Source organism: Mesocricetus auratus, unplaced genomic scaffold (genome assembly GCF_017639785.1).
Source record: "Mesocricetus auratus isolate SY011 unplaced genomic scaffold, BCM_Maur_2.0 Super-Scaffold_100040, whole genome shotgun sequence".
Classification (NCBI taxonomy): Eukaryota; Metazoa; Chordata; class Mammalia; order Rodentia; family Cricetidae; genus Mesocricetus; species Mesocricetus auratus.
Window position 1 is genome coordinate 784,003 of NW_024429217.1, and position 21,144 is coordinate 805,146.

The 21,144-nt window shown below is 38.4% G+C and overlaps 1 pseudogene; it reads right to left on the reverse strand.

Moving 5' to 3' along the window:
* Positions 1-7,019: 7,019 nt before the first annotated feature.
* Positions 7,020-7,947, reverse strand: LOC101843609 (annotated as a pseudogene).
* Positions 7,948-21,144: the final 13,197 nt, after the last annotated feature.

Consider the following 21,144-nt stretch of genomic DNA (forward strand, 5'->3'; position numbering starts at 1 on the left):
TTTGAATTGTTTCCTGCACGTTTTGGTTTCTCTTTTCTTCCATTTCTTTGAAGGATTTTCTCATTTCCTCTTTTAGGGTCTCTATCATCTTCATTAAGTTGTTTTTAAGGGTGTTCTCTTGTGCTTCACCTGTTTTGGAATGCTCAGGTCTTGCTGGTGTAGGGTCCCTAGACTCTGATGGTGTCATGTTGATATTTCTGTTGTTGAATATTTTCATATTTATTCTGTCATCTTTCCATCCCTTCTTCCAGTGGGTATAGGTGGGGTCTCTTCCTTTTCTGGTAGGTATGGGTTCAACGTACTCCTCCAGTGGGTGCAAGCAGGTTCAAAACTCTGATGAGTCTCACAGTGGGTGCATGTGTGTATGAGGCACTCCCTCTCCTCTGCCCTGAGTGGTGGCAAGAGTAGACCAGCATTCTCAGCAGGCTCCTGACTGCTTGGTCAAAAAATCAGATACTATTCTATTACCACTAATTTCATAATCTTTTGTTTTTCACTCCTAAAAGCTTTTCTTTTTTAGTTTATTTCTACTTTAAGTTTTTTTATTATTTCTTTTTAGTAAGCATGCTTTTTTATTACATTGTATAATTACAAATTGCTTTCATTGAAATTCTATATTCACTAATTTTTGTGCTCTAATACATTTATGTACATTTTACCTGTGGGAGCTTCATCAATATTCCTCAACTCATATTTAGTTATTTTCTTCTTTTTTATTTAACTTTTTCCACATGTCACTCTCAGTTCCCTCTCCCTCCCCTCCTCCCCAACCCCCAATATTCCCAATCCCCACCTCACTCCATCCCCCCTCTGCTCCTCAGAGAGGGCATGGGCTTCCATGAAGGAGTTTCAGAGTCTGTCATATCATCCTGGGTAGGGACTAGGTCCTCCCCTGTGTGTCAAGACTGAGAGAGCATCCCTCAATGTGGAATGGGCTCCCAGAGTCCATTTTTACACCAGGAATAAATACTACTCTCCTCTTCAAGATTTCTGAAGCCTTTTCTTATTTTATGTATCAATCTCAGTTCCAGTTCTCTTTCCCTCCCTTTCACCTAATTCCCTGACCGATCCACCCAAACCCACCCCCACCCTTTCCACAAGAATAGTTAGATCTTACACAGGGGATCATCAAAATCTGTCACATCCTTGGAATGGGGCACTAGGTCCTTTTTCCTGTATCTGGGCTGCAATAGTCACACTTGATAGGGAATGGGCTCCTGAATTCCATTTGAGCACTAGGGATAAACACTGTCTCCACTGTTAGAGGTCCCATAGACTTCCCAGGCCTCCTAGATAGCATCCTCACTCAGAGGTCTTAGTTCGTTTCGATGCTGGCTCCCCGGCTTTATGACTAGGGTCTATGTGCCCTCACTAGGTCAGGTCAACTGTTTCTGTGTTTTTCTTCAGAAAAGTCTTGGCTCCTTTTTAAATCCCTCCTCCCTCTCTACAACTATATTCTAGGAGTATGGCTCAATGTTTAGCCGTGGGTGCTTGCTTATTCTTTGATCAGCTACTTTGATCAACAATAGGATGCCAACCAAGGTAGTCAGCAGTCTCTTTATAGGGGAAGGGCATCAAATGCAGCCTCTCCACTACTGCCTAGATTCTTAGTTGGGGCCATCACTGTAGATCCCTGATCGTTTACCTGGTGCCAGACCTAGCTCTAAAACTATACTGGCTCCCTCTATACTATATCTCCTTTCTTTCCTCCATTCCTCCCCTGTCTCAGTCTTCCTGAACCCTCTTGTTCTCCCCCCTCCTCTTCTCACCTTCCCTTTTTCATACTTCCTTCCCCCCCACTGTGCTCCCAATTTGCTCAGGAGTTCTTGTTTTCTCCTTTTGGGGGGTAACATGTGTTTTTTTCTTGGTGTTCTCCTTGTTTCCTGGTTTCTGTGGGGGTGTGAATTGTAGACTAGCGGTCCTTTGCTCTAAGTCTAATATCCATATGTGAGTGAGCACATACCATGCTTGTCTTTTTGTGAGTGTGCTACCTCACTTAGGATGTTTTCTTCCAGTTCCATCCATTTGCCTGCACATTTCAAGATTTCATTGTTTTGTTCTGCTGAATAATACTCCCTTGTGTAAATGTACCACATTTTCTGTATCCATTCTTCAGTTGAGGGGCATTTAGATTGCTTCCAGGCCCTAGTTATTACAAGCAATGCTGTTATGAACATAGTTGAGAATATGTCCTTGTTGTATGAATGTGCATTCTTTGGGTATATGCCCAAGAGTAGAATTGCTGGATCTTGAGGTAGACTGTTTCCCATTTTCCTGAGAAACTACCATACTTATTACTAAATTGGTTGTACAAGTTGGCACTCCCACCAGCCATGGACGAGTGTTCCTTTTTCTCCACATCCTCACCAGAATAGAGTGTCAGGAGTAAGAGGGTATCTCTGAGCTGTTTTGAGTTGCATTTCACTAATGACTAAGGATGTTGAGCAGTTTTTAAGTGCCTTTTAGCCATTTTAGACTACTCTATTGAAAATTCTCTATTTAGTTCTGTACCCCACTTTTTAATTGAATTGTTTGGAGTTTTGGCATCTTGCTTTGTGAGTTCATTATATATTTTGGACATCAGCTCTCTGTCAGATGTGGGCTTGGTGAAGATCTTTTCCCATTCTGTGGCCAATGTGGCCTGCCATTTTGTCTTGTTGACTGTGACCTTTGCCTTATAGAAGCTTCTCAGTTTCAGGAGAATTAATCAATTTATTAATTGTTTATCTCAGTGTCTGGTGTTATTTTCAGGAAGTAGTCTCTTGTATCAATTCATTTAAGGGTAACTCTCACTTTCTCTTCTAAGAGGTTCAGTGTGGTTGGATTTCATCTATTTGGACATTAGAAAAGCTTTGGATTTTTTCATTACACAGAGACTTAACAACAAATTATATAGATAGTTTTTCCAGGAATTGACAATTAACCCATTTTTCCAGGGTTCTGTAAAGATGCGAGGACCTCCTGGTGGCAGGACATAATTTTAAGAAGATGATACCCTCACTTACAACAGTGGAGTGGGTGTTTTTTGGTCATTCCGTGGGTTATGGATATTTGTCATTGTTTAGTGGGTTGATTACAAGTTGTTTTATATAATGGTTCATAAAAAAGTTGAACAAAGGAGAGTAGATTCAGGGTTCTTGCTCTGAAAAGAAAAAAAAAGTAATATAGAGTTATGATAAAAGGATAAATTATTGAGTCTAATTTTAACCAAAAGGATAGATTATTGAAACTTTTTTCAAATCAAAAAGAGTAGATTATTGAATACATGTTAAACCTAATAGTTAAAACTATTTTTAAATATTTTACATTGGCTTATATTTTTTTGTGAATTGATACAAAGTTGAGTTTACTTTTGTTATACAGTATTCATATTAGAGAAATTTTAGTATAAGCAGGTAGATTACTGAATCTACTTTTAAACCAAAAAAGCATCTACTAGTTTTAAATATTTACAGAGATATGTATTTTGTATGTTAATACAAATTTACATTTTATAGAATCTTCTGTACCTATGTTTCTATTCTTTTTTAATGTATTGGTCCTGTATAGATTATATATACCATACATTGTAAAATTTTAATCCTTAAAATAATTGTTATTACAAACTATTTAGGATAATAAAGAAAAGCAGTTTAGTAGTTTGTCACCTATTACAATTAAACTTGCAGTCATGTTAGGTATGTTATCAAGGTCAAACAGAGATTCCATTACAGATATACATGTGGTGTTCAAACACTTCTGAGACATACAAAATCTGGAATTTATGATGTTCTAATTATAAAGATTTTTTTCATGATAATGAGACACATCTGTTCCTGGCAGCAATAATCTATTTCAGAGGAAATGATGGGCATTAAAGAAATTCCATATGGAGTTCACTTTCTTTGTCATAAATATTAGACACTGGGTAAGAAGTTTCCCTTGCCTCACCTGCTGGAGATATGATGTTCAAATTGCACAAAGCAGGATAAAAGGGAAATGACTGATGACCTTTGCAAAGGCAATATTGGGCTTCACAGAAAAGTCTGTGAGATATTCTGTGCTTGTAGGCTGAAGTTGGATGCCCCAATGTTATTAAGGAGCCTTGGTTGACTGTCCAGGCTACCAGCTGTTTCATTTATTTCTCACACTTTTTTAAAAGTCACTTACTTCTACTTCCTGCTTCCTCAGTTAATATTTCCTTCTCAGGTCTCTGAAGGAGTTGAAGACTAGATAGTTATAGTCTTCCTTTTTACAAGTTCAGAAAAGAAAATATTTTACATAGAGAATAGAAAATAAAATACAAGTCTTTGAAATTTCTTGTAATAATTTTCTGCACTTAGCTATGATAAAATATTAAGTGTTTTATATTCCATGGAAATTACAATACAGGAAAGATCATTATAATTTACTAACAAATACTCTGAGAACCGATGTTTTCATAAAACCCATAATTATAATTGTATACCAATATGTATAGAATGTAATTTTGCATTTAATATTAGTTTAAGGTTACTAATAATTTCGAAAATGTAAAATATTTTTATAGTAAAATAAAAGGAAGTTTATAATTTATAAAATTGGCATGTGTTGTGTAAAAAGACTGAAAAACTGGTGAGGAGGAACAATGACCAGAAGTATTCAAGGCTCATTGTATTGCTGGTTCATGCTCCCTGTAATTTTGAGACTATCATTTCTGCACACTTGACCTTCATGGATTTGAAATGAGAGAAAATCTCTGCTGAAATTCCAAGTTTTAGATAATGAGGCACTAGTGCACTGGAGGTTCCATATAACACTATGTTACTGTCTTATTTAAGAAACAGTATCTATAGGACACAGACATCTACTGCATAGAGAAGACTGAGATGTGAGAGACCAGCTTCCCATATGAATCATGGAATCTCTAAGCCCTTTGTACCAAGGTAAAACACTGGGCCCTTCCCCCACCCATTTCAGTCCATTAGCAGGTCAGTAAGAAAGACTACTGCAGGCAAGCTACACCAAAAGTCCCCACAGGAGCCTGTAACCTACAAATTCCATTCTTCCCCAAATCCCACTAATACTCTGCAATCTCAGTAGTTCCCTGGGACACACACATTTACTGCACAGCGGGGACTTAAGAGTCTTGCCCCAAACTTACCCATCCACTCTGACACAGTTAATCTGGGAAAAGATTCACCCATGGGTGATGCTTTAGTCCAAGCAAATATCATTCGTCTATTTCTCAAATCAGATAACAACTCAAACCAATTTTGGCGCCAAACATTTAGTCCTATCCAGACAAGTCTTTATATCTGGTGAATAGAGGCATTAAATATCAATAATTGTCTGAAGGAGAGTCAATTGTTGAATTAAGTGTATTAAATGAACATTGAATATGTACAATTTGTTTAATATGCTCATTTTCTGTTAATGTAAAATGTAAGGCAACTCTCCTATTTGCTTGATTGTATTAAATTTAGATTTCTTTTTTGTTGTTGTTGTTGTTTTTACATTTTTTAGATTTATTTATTTAGTATACAGTTTCTGCCCGGAAGCCAGAAGAGGGTGCCAGATCTCATTACAGATGGTTGTGAGCCACCGTGTGGTTGCTGCGAATTGAACTCAGGTCGTCTGGAAGGACAGCCAATGTTCTTAACCTCTGATCCATCTCTCCAGCCCCCTAAATTTAGATTTCTTATCATTACAAATGAAACCACTTGTAAGGGACAAATGTGTCACAAAATTATCTTGAGCCATTGATTTCTAATTAACATCAACTTAGCATAATGACACAAATATGACAGACATGATGGTTGCTTCAGATAAAAATATTAGTTATTGGTCCACTGAACACAGGAGAAATCACTCCTCTTACTGGAAACCTAGCCAGCTACCTAATTATACTGACTTTAGAGAACAAACAACTACCAATTCACCTAAGAAAAAAATCCTAATTGAGTTTCCAATATGTATACTTATTCTCATGACAAGAATTTAATTAACCTTCACACCTTCATCAAAGAAAATTCTTATTGCAACAAATGGAGAAATAAAAACGACTCTTCAAAATGCAGAAAAGTAAGTATATAGTGGCAGGCCCCTCTTGATACATCTGCAATACAAGACCTATACCAAAGGCTCAGTAATAATTGTGGAAGCAAAGGCAGGAAATTACTAAACCCAGAGAAACATTGAAATTGCTATGAAAATTTATCACCTAAAATGGGAGATATGTTACTATACCCATGATGGCTTGCTTAAACATGACACCAACATGTGTTGCTTAAACATTACTAAGATGATATCAACAGAACTGCTCACATGGAATGGGGTAGGCTCAGAAGTTCTGAACTCTAGAGAAATGAATACTGGCCTCTAAGGTATGCAGAAGGGATTATTAATCCAGAGAAATGAGATGGCAACTTATTTCACAATAATATAAATATAAATTAGTCCATAAATGACTTATATACATACAATGTTATAGAGGTAAGCAACGTATATTTGTGTGTAAAAAATATATATGTGTATATATTTGTGTATCAAATTAATTAAATTTAATTATATTTTAATTTTAAAAGATAAATGAAAATTAAAGAACAAATGCTAACTACTGCTTCTTTGTGTAGGAAAAGTAATTTCTTTATGGCAATATATAGATAATTCTATGATTAAATTCTACGACTCAATACACAAGTATCTTACTAAGAAATAAGATGTAAATCATTTTCAAAATGTTAGTATGATTTTGATGAAAGAGAAAGTCTAACTCATACCTACTTATGAAACTTTGCATGATTTTTTGATAAAATTAGAACATTCTAAACATTTCATTTTTTAAGAATCTAATGTGTATTTTTTTTCAGAAAAGAATATATTAAATTACTGATTTAGGTATGCAGGGATGTCTGGTTTAAAATCATGTTAAAATATACATCATTATTACTTCTCTTACTTGTTGTATGACATTTAAATGACAGAGATAAAGTATCTTGAGTCACAGAGTTTTAGTTAAGTTTGGCTTTCTCTAAAGTCTTTGATATAATGATGACATATTATAAAAGAGATATTATCCTAATAATGATTTTCCTGAAGGCTTTCGTTATTTCTTTGTTCCTCAAGCTGTAGATAAAGGGGTTCAGCATCTGAGTGACGACAGTGTACATCACTGAAGCCACTACAGTCTTCCTTGGAGAGTCAGTAAAAGCAGAGCTAATGCGTACTCCAAAACCTGTGCCGTAAAACAGGAGCACAACTGCCAAATGAGAACCACAGGTTGAAAAGGCTTTATACTTGCCTCCCAAGGGTAACATTTTTAAAACTGAGGATGCAATATGAATATAAGACAAAAGAATCCCAAACCCAGGAATACCAGAAAACACAACAGACACAGTGTATACCAGGAGAAAACTGATGAAATTATCAGGAAAGGCAAGTTAGATGACCTGAGCCAACTCACAGAAAAAATGGGGGATTTCAGTTTCTGTGCAGAAGGACAGCAGTAACACCATCAGAGTGTGGAATAAACCATGTATAATGCTACACAGCAGAGAGAAAAAAGGCAATATCACACAGAAATGAGCTCTCATAACTGTGTACTTCAGAGGGTGACATATAGCAACATAGTGGTCATAGGCCATCTGCAAGGAGACAATTTTCTATACGAGCAAAATTCAAGATAAGGAAAACCTGAGAGAGACATCCCATGTATGTGATAGTCTGATTGAGCATTTGAATGTTAACCAACATCTTTGCGATTGTGGTTGTAATTAAACAAATGTCATTAAAGGACAGGTTAGAGAGAAAGAAGTACATGCGTGTGTGTAGTTGAGAGTCAGAGGTAACAGCCAGGAAGATGAGTAAGTTTCCTAGGGTGGAGATCAGGTATATGGACAGGAAGAGGCTGAAGATGAAAGGCTGCAGAACTTCACTAAGCCCCAGAAGAATGAATTCTGAGATAGTTGTTTGGTTGCCAGTGGCCATGTTCTTGAGAAATCTGACATAAAAGGGAATTATAAAGATAAGATGTTTGGATCATCAACTTCATAACTTTGTTCTTTGAATTCTATATTTCAAATCTTTTTTAAATAAATTTCCTCTGTTAATCAACCTATTCTCCGACATTTGCTTACAAAATTGCTAGCAAATAATCTTTGAATGAAGCTCCCTCCTCTACTTATGAATGATAATTAAAGCAAATTTTTCAAAACTCAGTTACAAGCATGTTACAGTTACAGTTACAAAATCTAACAGAAGCATGGATTTTTTCAGCAGGAAATTGGCACTGTTCTTGCATAGACTACCACACCAGGAAAAATGGAGGTTGATAAGCATTAGCTCAAAAGTACATAAGCATGTGTCAGGTTGAGAAAACATATTTGTGACAAATTTTATAGTAGTCTTTCCATATGGTGTAGACACCTAATTATTTCCCAAGGTGATATTTTTCTGATAAAGTTAAGTTAATATCCCATAGATACACAAAGGGATGTTAGTAGTCTCATTCGATTCAAAGGAACACATTATAAACATCTCACCTGGATTTTGATCAAAGATGTTCTCTTGTGGAAGTCATAGAAATTCAAAGGTTCAACTGAATCTTCATTAAAAATCATAGTTTGTAGGAAATGACTAGCATGTTGATTCATGGCTAGTATAATAAACCTAAAGGAATCACAGACCCATTTCTACAGGTTTTGTGTCCCTATGACTCAACATGCAAGATTTTTAATTGTACTCTTTAGAGCAATGCCACTGTAATCCCAATGGTACAAATCCTTAATGCCAATGAATACTGAAGAGAATAATTCAGCTATATAACTTTCCTAAGCAATCCCCAAGGCAATATTCCATTCTGTTATTGTCATTGCTTCTGATTACATAAATTATTGACATTGCATTCAAAATTATGAATAACATTTCTATTATGAATCTTAATGTTGTTTTAATCTACAAAGAAAGGAAATTGTATATGAGAATTGGTTTTGGAAGAATTGATTCTCATATTTAATATATGATATTTTTTATTATTTTCTGATATATTGCATCCTGACCACAGTTTTTCATCCCTCCACATCCCCCATTTCCTCTCACCTCCCATCTCTCTCAGATCCACTTCCCCTCCATTTACCTTTAGAAAAGATAAGGTAACTTAGAAATATCAATGGAACACAGTTTGACATGATACAATTAGACTAGGCATAAACTATTATAAAAGGGCTGGGTAAGACAACAAAATAGAAGGAAAATACTTGCAGGCAATGTGTCAGAGACATCCCTATACCAACTGTAAGGAGTCCCACAAAAAACACAAAGCTAATAACCATAACATATGGAGAGTACCTAGTATAGACACATGTAAGAATCCTGATTGCCACTTCAGTCTCTTGGAGCTTCTATGTAATCTGTTTACTTGATTCTGTGCCCTATATTCTGTTGGTGTTTCTAACCCCTCTGTCTCTTATGATTCTTCCTACCCTTCTTCCAGCTGCCACAGAAAGACTCTTTGAAGACAACTGGTCTAGGGACAGAAACTGATTCCTATGTTATATGCATGTATATATGATGGGGAATGTTCTTCTGTTTATATATTTGTCTAATTGGTTGATTAATAAAGCACTGTTGGCCAATAGAGAAGCAAGAAGGTGGGACTAGGATTTGAGAAGTATTCTGGAAAATGTAGTAAAGAGAAGTCTCCATGTGTTCCAGGCAGGAGGAGATATAGCAAGGCAGAATCAGTAAATAATCAGGGAAAAGCAGGAAATCACTCCTCTCCTCTTCTCTGTGGAGACACTGAGCAGATATGTCAATGTAGACTCCAAGAGAGTAAGAGGCCTAGACCTTTAGTCCATTAAGATAAGGACACAAGGAAATACATAGATTAGCAGTTATAGGATAATAATTAAGACTGAGCTAGCAAATAAGAAACCTTAGCCAAAATGCCAAGAGTTTTATACTAATAAAGCATCCATGTGTTTAATTGGGGCAGAGAAGGACAGCATACCCTAGCCAGGCCAGAGAAATATTCACATTACAAAATGGCGCCCAGACTTGGGGCACAAATTTCCACTTAAAACTAGACAAAAGCTTAAAAAGGAATTTTCTAAACAAAAGAAAATGTCTAGCATGGCTTCGTTGTAGCAGCATTTTCTCAGGTGGGCTCTGTTTGGTAGAGACATGGCTCCGTTAATGGAGCTTCATGCTGCCTGACTCAGCATAAGCAGCGAAAAACTGCAAGGCACTTTTAAGAGCCCCAGCTAACAATGGTATATGAGCAGCTGACAGTGGCAGTGACTACATCTTAAAGTCAGTAGCATGTTGCTTCATAGCAACATAGACCAAGGCAGTTAGCACAGCTCTCAGTGCTGACAGTAAGCATACCCTTTCCATCTTGGAAAGGCAGCAGCTAACAGCTGTGGCTTTAAATTTAACAATGTTGGTTAGCAGTTAAAAGATATGTGGCTAGAAAAAGACAAAGATTTGCAGTATACACAGATTCAGAGGGAAAAATGAAATACTCTAAATGTTTACAGTGTGTTTAAAAATATTCATAGGTTTGTGAGAGAGAAAAAAGAGGATAAAGTGTTTAAAAATATAGTAGTTGGGTGTGGTGACACACAATTTTAATACCAGTACTCAGGAGGCAGAGGCAAACAGATCTAGTGATTTTAAGCCCAGCCAAGAATTTGAACAATTGGGTAAGTTCAAGCACAGTCAAAGTTACACAGAGAAATAAAAAGGTCATGTAAAGTTGGGAAATACGTGTGTTCCAGTGCCTGCAGATCGCCTGGGAACTGCACAGAGCTCCCAATCCCGGCGGGAGCCAAGCACCCCAGACTCCCGATCTTCTCTCCCACCAACGAGACCAGGAAACGAGAGGAGGCTGGGAGTCCAGGGAAGCATCTGTTCCTCAGGCAGCATCAGGTAAACAGGCCAGCTTTCCGGCCTGCGTTCCAGTGCCTTCAGATTGCCTGGGAACTGCACAGAGCTCCCAGTCCCGGCGGGAGCCAAGCACCCCAGACTCCAGATCTTCTCTCCCACCAACGAGACCAGGAAATCAGAGGAGGCAGGGAGACCAGGGGAGTAGCTGTTCCGGATCAGGTACAACAGGACCCAGCATCGGGTCCAGGGGACCAGGTAGGAGGCTAACCGCCTAAGATTCCTGTTCTTCTTCTCCTCCACCCACGGGACCAGCATTTGGACAAGGAATAGAAGAACCACCAGATTATTGGACTTGCTAGCACCCACCAAAAGGGAACTCTTGTCCCCAGACCAGTAAGGGGCTCTTTCTGCACCCACTAGAAGAAGAGATGGGAAAGAGACAATACAAAAACACAGTCAGCAACAGAAAAACAAATATGACACCGCCAGATTCTAGAGACTCCACACCAGCAAGACCCCAACATTCCAATGCGAACGAAGCAGAAGAGAGCGACCTTAAAAGCACTTTCATGAAAATGATAGAGGCCCTAAAAGAGGATATAGGAAAATCCCTCAAAGAAATGGAAGAAAAAACAAACCAAAAAATGCAAGAAATGGAAGAAAAAACAAACCAAAAAATGCAAGAATTGGAAGAAGAAAAAACCAAAAAAAGGCAGGAAATGGAAGAAGAAACAAAGCAAAAAATGCAAGAAATGATAGAAAAAACAAAGCAAAAAATGAAAAAATGGAAGAAGAAACAAACCAAAAAAGGCAGGAAATGGAAGAAGAAACAAAGCACAAAATGCGAGAAATGGAACAAAAAGCAAACCAAAAAATGCAAGATATGGAAGAAAGAACAAACCAAAAAATTCATAAAAGGCAACAAACGGACGAAAAGATAAAGAGAAAATTCCAAAAATCAATGCAAACACTGCAAGGGTTGAAAACTGAAATAGAGACATTAAAAAAACACAATCTGAAGAAAGGCAGAAAGTAGAAAAGCTGGACAAACAGTCAGGCACTACCAATACAAGCATTACCAACAGAATAGAAGAGATGGAAGAGAGAATCTCAAGTGTTGAAGATACACTAGGAGAAATGGATTTATCAACCAAAGAAAACCTTAAATCCAACAAACCCTTAACACAAAACATCTAGGAAATATGGGACACCATGAAAAGACAAAACCTAAGAATAATCGGCATAGAAGAAGGAGAAGAAATCCACCTCAAAGGGGCAGAAGGCATATTCAACAAAATCATAGAAGAAAACTTTCCCAACCTTAAGAAAGACATGCCAATGAAGGTACAAGAAGCCTACAGAACACCAAATAGAGTGGACCACAAAAAAATCCCCTCGCCACATAAGAATCAAGACCCCAAACATACAGAATAAAGAAAGAATATAAAGAGCAGCTACGGAAAAAGGTCAAGTAACATATAAAGGCAGATCTATCAGAATTACACCTGATTTCTCCATGGAAACTCTGAAAGCCAGAAGGTCCTGGATAGATATTCTACCTTCACTAAGAGACCATGGATGCCATCCCAGACAACTATACCCGGCAAAGCTCTCAATCACTATAGATGGAGAAAACAAGATATTCCATGACAAAACTAGATTCAAGCTATATGTATCCAGCAATATGTATCCACTAACCCAGCCCTACAGAAAATTTTGGAAGAAAAACTCCAACCCAAGGAAGCTAACTACAACCAGAAAAACATAAGCATTAGAGAATCCCTCTCTACCAACAGCCAAAAGAACAAAGGGGTGAAATTCCACACATAATTCCACCAACAACAAACATCGCAAATCGAAGAAGGATGAGCTGTCAATGGTCATTAATATCCCTCAATATTAATGGCCTTAACTCACCCATAAAAAGACACAGACTAGCAGAGTGGATTCGAAGACAGAACCCTTCCTTCTGATGCATACAAGAAACACACCTCACCCTCAAAGACAGACATAACCTGAGAGTTAAAGTTGGGAAAAAATTTTTCAATCAAATGGACACAAGAAACAAGCAGGGGTAGCAATCCTAATATCTAACAAACTAGACTTTAAAATAAAATCAATCAAAAGAGATGAAGGAGGTCATTATATACTCATCAGAGGTGAAACCCACCAAGATGAAGTGTCTATCCTGAACATCTATGCCCCAAATACAAAGGCATCTACATTCGTTAAGGAAAAATTACTAGAACTTAAATCTCATCTAAAGCCCCACACAGTTATAGTGGGAGATTTCAACATACCACTCTCACCACTAGACAGGAATACCAGAAAGAAACTCAACAAAGAAGCAAAGAGTCTAATAGAAGTAATGACCCAACTGGGATTAACAGATATCTATAGAACATTTCATCCACATAAAAAAGAATATACCTTCTTCTCACCACCCAATTAACCTTCTCTAAAATCGACCACATACTTGGCAACATATCAAACCTCAGCAGCTACGAAAAAATTGGAATAACTCCATGCATCTTATCAGACCACCATGCTTTAAAATTAGAATTCAACAACAACACAAATTGCAGAAAACCTACAAACTCATGGAAATTGAATAATGCTCAACTGAACCATCGCTGGGTCAAAGAGGAAATAAAAAAAGAAATTAAATACTTCCTCGAATTCAATGAGAATGAAGACACAACATATCCAAACCTATGGGACACTTTGAAAGCAGTGCTACGGGGGAAGTTCATAGCACTAAATGCTCACATGAAGAAACAGGAGAACAGTTATACCAGAGAATTAACATCACAGCTGAAAGCTCTAGAACACAAAGAAGCAAACTCTCCCAGGAGGAGTAGACGCCAGGAAATAATCAAATTGAGGGCTGAAATCAATAAAGTAGAAACCAGGAATACAATACAAAGAATCAATGCAACGAAGAGTTGGTTCTTTGAGAAAATCAACAAGACAGACAAACCTTGTCCAAACTTACCAAACAGCAGAGAATAAACACGCAAATTAACAAAATCAGAAATGAAAAGGGGGACATAACAACAAACTCTGAGGAAATCCAGAGAATCATTAGGTCATACTTTGAAAACCTGTACTCCACAAAATTCGAAAATTTAAAGGAAATGGATGACTTCCTGGACAGCTATCATTTGCCAAAACTAAACCAAGAACAGATAAGCAATTTAAATAGACCTATAACTCCTATGGAAATAGAAGCTCTCATCAAAGTCTGCCAACCAAAAAAAGTCCAGGTCCAGATGGGCTCAGTGCAGATTTCTACCAGAAATTCAAAGAACTGCTTATACCAATTCTTCTCAAAGTGTTCCACACAATAGAAGCAGAAGGGTCTTTGCCAAACTCTTTCTATGAGACTTCAATTACCTTGATCCCCAAGCCACACAAAGATACAACTAAGAAGGAGAACTTCAGCCCAATATCCCTCATGAACATTGATGCAAAAATACTCAATAAAATACTGGCAAATCGGATCCAAGAACACATCAAAACAATCATTCACCACGATCAAGTAGGTTTCATCCCAGGGATGCAGGGATGGCTCAACATACGAATATCCATCAACGTAATCCACCATATAAACAAGCTGAACAACAAAAATCACATGATCATCTCACTAGATGCTGAAAAAGCCTTTGACAAAATCCAACACCCCTTCATGATAAAGGACTTGGAGAGATCTGGGATAACAGGGACATACTTAAACATAATAAAAGCTATATACACTAAACCAACAGCCAACATCAAACTAAATGGACAGAAACTCAAAGCAATTCCTCTAAAATCAGGAACAAAACACGGCTGTCCACTCTCTCCATACCTTTTCAACATGGTACTTGAAGTTCTAGCTATTGCCATACGACAACAAAGGGGGATCAAGGGGATACAAATTGGGAACGAAGAGGTCAAACTTTCACTATTCACAGATGACATGATAGTTTACATCAATAACCCAAAGAACTCTACCAGGAGACACTTACAGCTGATTAACACTTCAGCAAATTGGCAGGCTACAAGATCAACTCAAGAAAATCAGTAGCCCTACTATATACAGATGATAAAAGGGCTGAAAGAGAAATCAGAGAAACATCACCCTTTACAATTGCCACAAACAACATAAAATACCTTGGGGTAATGCTAACCAAACAAGTCAAAGACCTGTATCGTACTTTGAATCTTTAAAGAAAGAAATTAAAGAAGCCCTCAGAAAATGGAAAGATCTCCCATGCTCTTGGATAGGTAGGATCAATGTAGTAAAAATGGCAATCCTGCCAAAAGCAATCTACAGATTCAATGCAATCCCCATTAAAATCCCAAAACAATTTCAAGACCTTGAAAGAACAATAATCAATTTTGTATGGAAAAACAAAAGGCCCAGGATAGCCAAAACAACCCTGTTCAACAAGGAAACGTCCGGAGGCATCACCATTCCTGACCTCAAGCTCTATTCCAGAGCTATAGTCCTGAAAACAGCTTGGTATTGGCACAAAAATAGACAGGTAGACCAATGGAATCGAATTGAAAACACGGGTATTAACCCACACACTTACGAACATCTGATCTTTGACAAAGAAGCTAAAAATATACAGTGGAATAAAGAAAGCATCTTCAACAAATGGTGCTGGCATAATTGGAGACTGGCATGTAGAAGAATGCGGATCGAGCCATGTTTATCGCCATGCACAAAACATAAGTCGAAATGTATCAACGACCTCAACTTAAATCCAGCCACACTGAACCTCTTAGAAGAGAAAATGGGTGGTACCCTTGAACGAACTGGTACAGGAGACAGCTTCCTGAACATAACATCAGTATCACAGACAGTGAGATCAACAATTAATAAATGGGACCTACTGAAACTGAGAAGCTTCTGTAAGGCAAAGGACACAGTCAGCAAGACAAAAAGGCAGCCCACACAATGGGAAAAAATATTCACTAATCCCACTTCTGCCAGAGGGTTGATCTCCAAAATTTACAAAGAACTCAAGAAGCAAGTCTCCAAAACACCAAAGGACCCTATTAAAAAGTGGGCTGCAGAACTAAATAGAGAGTTTTCAATAGAGGAGTCTAAAATGGCTGAGAGGCACTTGAGAAAGTCCTCAACATCCTTAGCCATCCGGGAAATGCATATCAAAACATCTCTGAGATACCATCTCACTCCTGTCAGAATGGCTAAAGTCAAAAACACCAATGACAATTTATGCTGGAGAGGATGTGGTGAAAGGGGGACACTCCTCCATTGCTGGTGGGAGTGCCAACTGGTTCAGCCACTTTGGAAATCAGGATGGAGATTCCTCAGAAAAATGGGAATAAACCTTCCACAAGACCCAGCAACTCCACTCTTAGGCATATATCCAAAAGATGCCCATTCATACAACAAAGATATCTGTTTCACTATGTTCATAGCAGCTCTATTTTAATAGCCAGAACTTGGAAGCAACCTAGATGTCCCTCACCGAAGAGTGGATAGAGAAAATGTGGTACATCTACACAATGGAGTACTATTCAGCAGAAAAAAATAATGGAATCATGAGATTCGCAGGCAAATGGAGGACACTAGAAGAAACCATCCTGAGTGAGGTAACCCAGTCACAAAAAGAGAAACATGGCATGTACTCTCTCATATATGGATTTTAGACATAGATCTGGGGAGTGCCAGCCTACAATCCAAAGGCCAGAGAGTCTGAGAAACAGAAACTTCATTTAGTGGCTGATCCAAGAAGAGGCAGACTCCCTTGGTTAAGTACTGAGCTGAACTCAAGAAAGCCAGTAACAGAGAGGGAGGACTGATGATCAAAGCGATTAAGACTGGGCTGATTTAACCCCCAGAAACAGCTGACCAGACAAAGGTTAACTCTTGAATCCCGGGCATCAGCCTGGGAATCCAGCATGGGACTGATCAAGACCGCCTGAATCTGGGTGTCAGTGAGGAGGCCTAGGGAATCTATTGAGCCTTGGGCAGCAGATCAGTACCCATCCCAAGTTTACACACAGACTTTGGATTCCCATAGAACAATGTGAGGTGTACTCTCACCCTGAACTCTTGGGCAAGGGTCTAGGCCCTGCCCTATATGAAATGACAGACTATGGACACCCCCATGGAAGGCCTCACCCTCCCTGGGGGAATGAGGGTATAACAGGGGGGGTTGGAGGGAGGGCACGGGAGGAGGGGAGGGAAAGGGAGAGGGACCTGGAACTGACTTGTGAAGCAACCTCGTTTCTTATTTACATTTAAACTGGAAAATAAAATATAAAAAAAGAAGGGGCAATAAAGCACTGCTATTTATTCTCTGTAAAAAAAAAGTTGGGAAATACAAGGAGACTGGATACTGTACGCTATTGTGTTGTCTTTGAATTGTTTAATCATTGGGGATGGAACAACAACCAAGACATTTGATTATCAATGCTGCTAAATTAATCCAACTTATATATTTTAAAAATACTTTCACTCCAAAATTTAACTCCAAGTACAGGTCACTTTGGAAAAGAGGCTTTCTTCCTGTTTCCAAAGAAAATGAAATCTGTGTATTCCTTCCAGACTAATATGATTTGATGAAGAAAGAACTCCTGAATCAGTGGCCCAGATAATCCAATATTTCAAAGAACTAGGACAAGGCAGCCTTGCAGACCACTACAGCCAGGATTTCTGGGTTTTGTTAGGATCCACATGACAGCACACCTGAACAGCAGGAAGCAGTTTGGAGAGAATGATGCCCACATTCCAAAATATCATTTATGTTTGTTTTCATTTAAATGGGGTTGGTAAGAAATGGTAATGATCACAGTTAATGTCTTTTTAAAGGAAAAAAGAGGAATAGGTTATAGAAATGAATACTTTGTATTGGTATGGATTTTCATTTGTTGATAAAAATTTAAGGTCAATTTTGTTATATGTATATTTCTCCTCTTGTTTAGCTATTGTGTTTATAAAAGCTCTTTTAAAAATGTAATGTGCAATTAAATTAGATGATAGTCACCTATAATAGTCAAACTTATATATTAGTTCTAGTTTCTAGATACAAAGAGATATTTCAAACGGATAAATATTTTTCAAACATTTCAAAGACCTTCAGAAATTGACATTTAAAATGGTTTAGAGTGTTTAATGATATACACCACTGCTCCTGGCACACCAATTACATCTAAGAAGATAATAAACATTGAAGAAACTCATTATGGAGTTTACTTTCAATAAGACAAAAATAGCCATTTGGACAAGAAACTGCTCTTTCCAGGACTGTTTGACTGTTGCTATATCAACTTAACTTGCAGGACCCACAAGAAAGTGACTGCTGAACTTGAAAAACAGGATGGACAGTCCTGAAGGGTTCCTACTTCATCAAAGAGTCAAAGAGTCTGACAGATATTTTGTAGGACACAGAAAAATGACTGACAAACTGCCAATGCAGGCAGACAGTTTAAAATTTCCTGCTTTGCTGAGAAGTCTGCCAGACACACTGTGGCCTATAGGCTGAAGATGGATATCCCAATGTTGCAGAGGAACTTCAGGTGGCTGTCAAGCAGTGAGATGACTCTGTCTGCTCTAGAGATTATATACTATCATTCTATGGTTTTTGATGGAGTTCAAGACAGATAGTTATAGTTTTCATTAGTTAAGAATGAAGATAAGTTACATATAAATTTTTAGACTCACAAAGATAGAATAGATGAAAGAATACAGTTTGTAAATTTTGCCAAATATTAATGAACTAAATATGGTAACTATAGTTTTTACTTAATCTGTTTTGTTATATATTTTACTATGTTAAAGATAAAAAACCTTTTTATTTATACTGATAAGAGCAAATCATGGGGAATGTTCTTCTGTGTATATGTTTGTCTTATGGGTTGTTGAATAAAGCACTGTTGGTCAATAGGGAAGTAAGATGGGTGGGACTAGGGGTTTAGGAGGGAAATGTAGTAAAGATAAGTTGCCATATGATGCAGGTAGGAAGTGCTGTAGCAGGGCATACTCAGTAAATATGCAGGGACAAGCAGGAAATGACACACTCCTCTCTTCTTCTCTTCTCTGTGGAGACACTGAGTGGACACAAAGTAGACCCCAATGGAATAAGAGGTCTTTCTCATGTAAAATAAGACCTTGTGGAAATATTTAGATTGTTAGAAATGGGTTAATTTATATAGTGCTAGTAAATAAGAAACCTTAGAAAATGGTCAACAGCTTAATAAAAAATACAGTGTTTGCGTGTTTCTTTGGGGCACTGAAGAGCAGAGAAGGGCAGTGGAACAGAGCCGGGTCAAAGAAGACTCATATTACATATATACTTTACATGGAGAGGCATTCGGTGCTTGTTATTAGTGTCTATCAACTTGAGAAAGACTAGTCACTTGGTAAAACTGAAACATAACTGCATTTTTCTCAATATGATTGGTTGTGGGCCTGTCAGTGAACATTTTCTTGATTATTGATGTGACAGGGTTAAATCCATTGTGCATTATGCCACTTCATGATAGGTTGACCTTTAATGTATAAGGGATCATTGTGAATCTGGATAAGTCTCAAGATGGCCTATCAGCCATCAGTCTGGGTCCATGAGCTCCCCCTTTTTCAGGTCAGCTGTTTCTGTGGGTTTCACCTGCCCCATCTTGACCCCTTTGCTCATCAGTGCTCCCTCTCTACCACTGGGTTCCAGAAATAAGTTCAATGTTTAGCTGTGGGTGTCTGTCTGCCTCTGCTTCCATCAGCCACTGGATGAAGGGCCTAAGCTAGCATATAAGGTAGTCCTCAATCTCATTATTAGAGAGGGCTTTTTTGTTTGTATTTTATTGAAATTAGAAGCATGCATGCTTCAAATGTCAATACTGGCTCCCCCTTCTCACTCCATCAGCCACACCCCCACCCCCCAACCCCAGCCCAATCCCCACATCATTCCCCAGGGAGGTTAAGGTCCTCCTTGGGGGGATCTCCAGAGTCTGTCATTTCATCCAGAGAAGGACCTAAGCCCTTCCCCAGGTGTCCAAGCTGAGAGAGCATCCCTTCATGTGTAATGGGTTCCCAAAGTTCATTTGTATGACATGGTGAACACTAGTCTACTACCCAAAGCCCCAGAGATTTCTGAAGCCTCCTCACTGACACTACAGGATCAGTCCCCTGTTGGCCTCTTAGTCATCAGTCTGGGGTTCAAAAGCTACCCCTTGTTCAGTCAGCTGTCTTTGTGGATTTCACCAGCACAGTCTTGAACACCTTGCTCATCACTCCTCTATCTCTGTTACTGGGCTCCCCTAAATTTGTGCATCAGTGAGGAGGCCTTGGCAATCCATGTGTGTTGGGGAAGTCTTATGCTAATAAAGCACTGTCTGGCCAATAGGAATCTAGATAGGTGGGGCTAGGAATCCAGGAGGATTCTGGGTAGGAGAAACACAGGAGAGTCAACATGTAACCGCCATGGGGGTAGGAGCCCAGAACTATTCTCCGGTAAGAGACATACTTAGATTAACAATTATGGGGTAATTACTTAAAGCAGAGCTAGTCAGTAAGAGACAAACAAGGCCAACAGCTTCATAATTTATATAGCCTCCTGTGTGTTTATTTGGGACTGATGCGGATCTCGAAACAGGCTGGCGCGGCAGAGCCCAGGCGACTGGCGGGGGATAAACCAAAGCGGCTAGCAAAGAAAAAGCTTCACTTAACACATGTGTCCTTGGATAGTAGGTCAGTATTTATACCTGGCATATGAATGGACTTTTGAAGCCAATTCCATATGGCGGGATGCTCTCTCATCATGGATACATGGGGGAGTGCCTAGGCCCTGCCATGTATGATATGACAGACTCTGGAGATCCCCATGGAGGGCCTCACCCTCCCTGTGGAGGGAAATGGGGATTGGTTGGGGGGTTGGGAGTTTAGAGGGTTGGAGAGGGGCAGGGCAGGAAGGGAGAGAGAGAGAGGAGAGAGAGAGAGAGAGAGAGAGAGAGAGAGAGAGAGAGAGAGAGAGAGAGAGAGCTGGAATTGACATGTGAAACAGGCTTATTTCTTATTTAAATTTAAAAAATTAAAATTAGATTTATTCTAAAAAAAGAGATCATCGTGAAGAACCTAAAAGTGAAGTCAAGAAGAAGTCAATCTAAACAGACTGTAGTCATTTAATTAGTAATAAAAGCCTTCTAATAATAACAACAAAAACATCAAAGACCAGATGGATTCACATGAGCATATTACTACAGCATCACAGATCTACAGCTAATACTTCTTAACATGTTAAATAGAATAAAAGGAGAAGCAATAGCAAATTCTATCTACTAGCATGG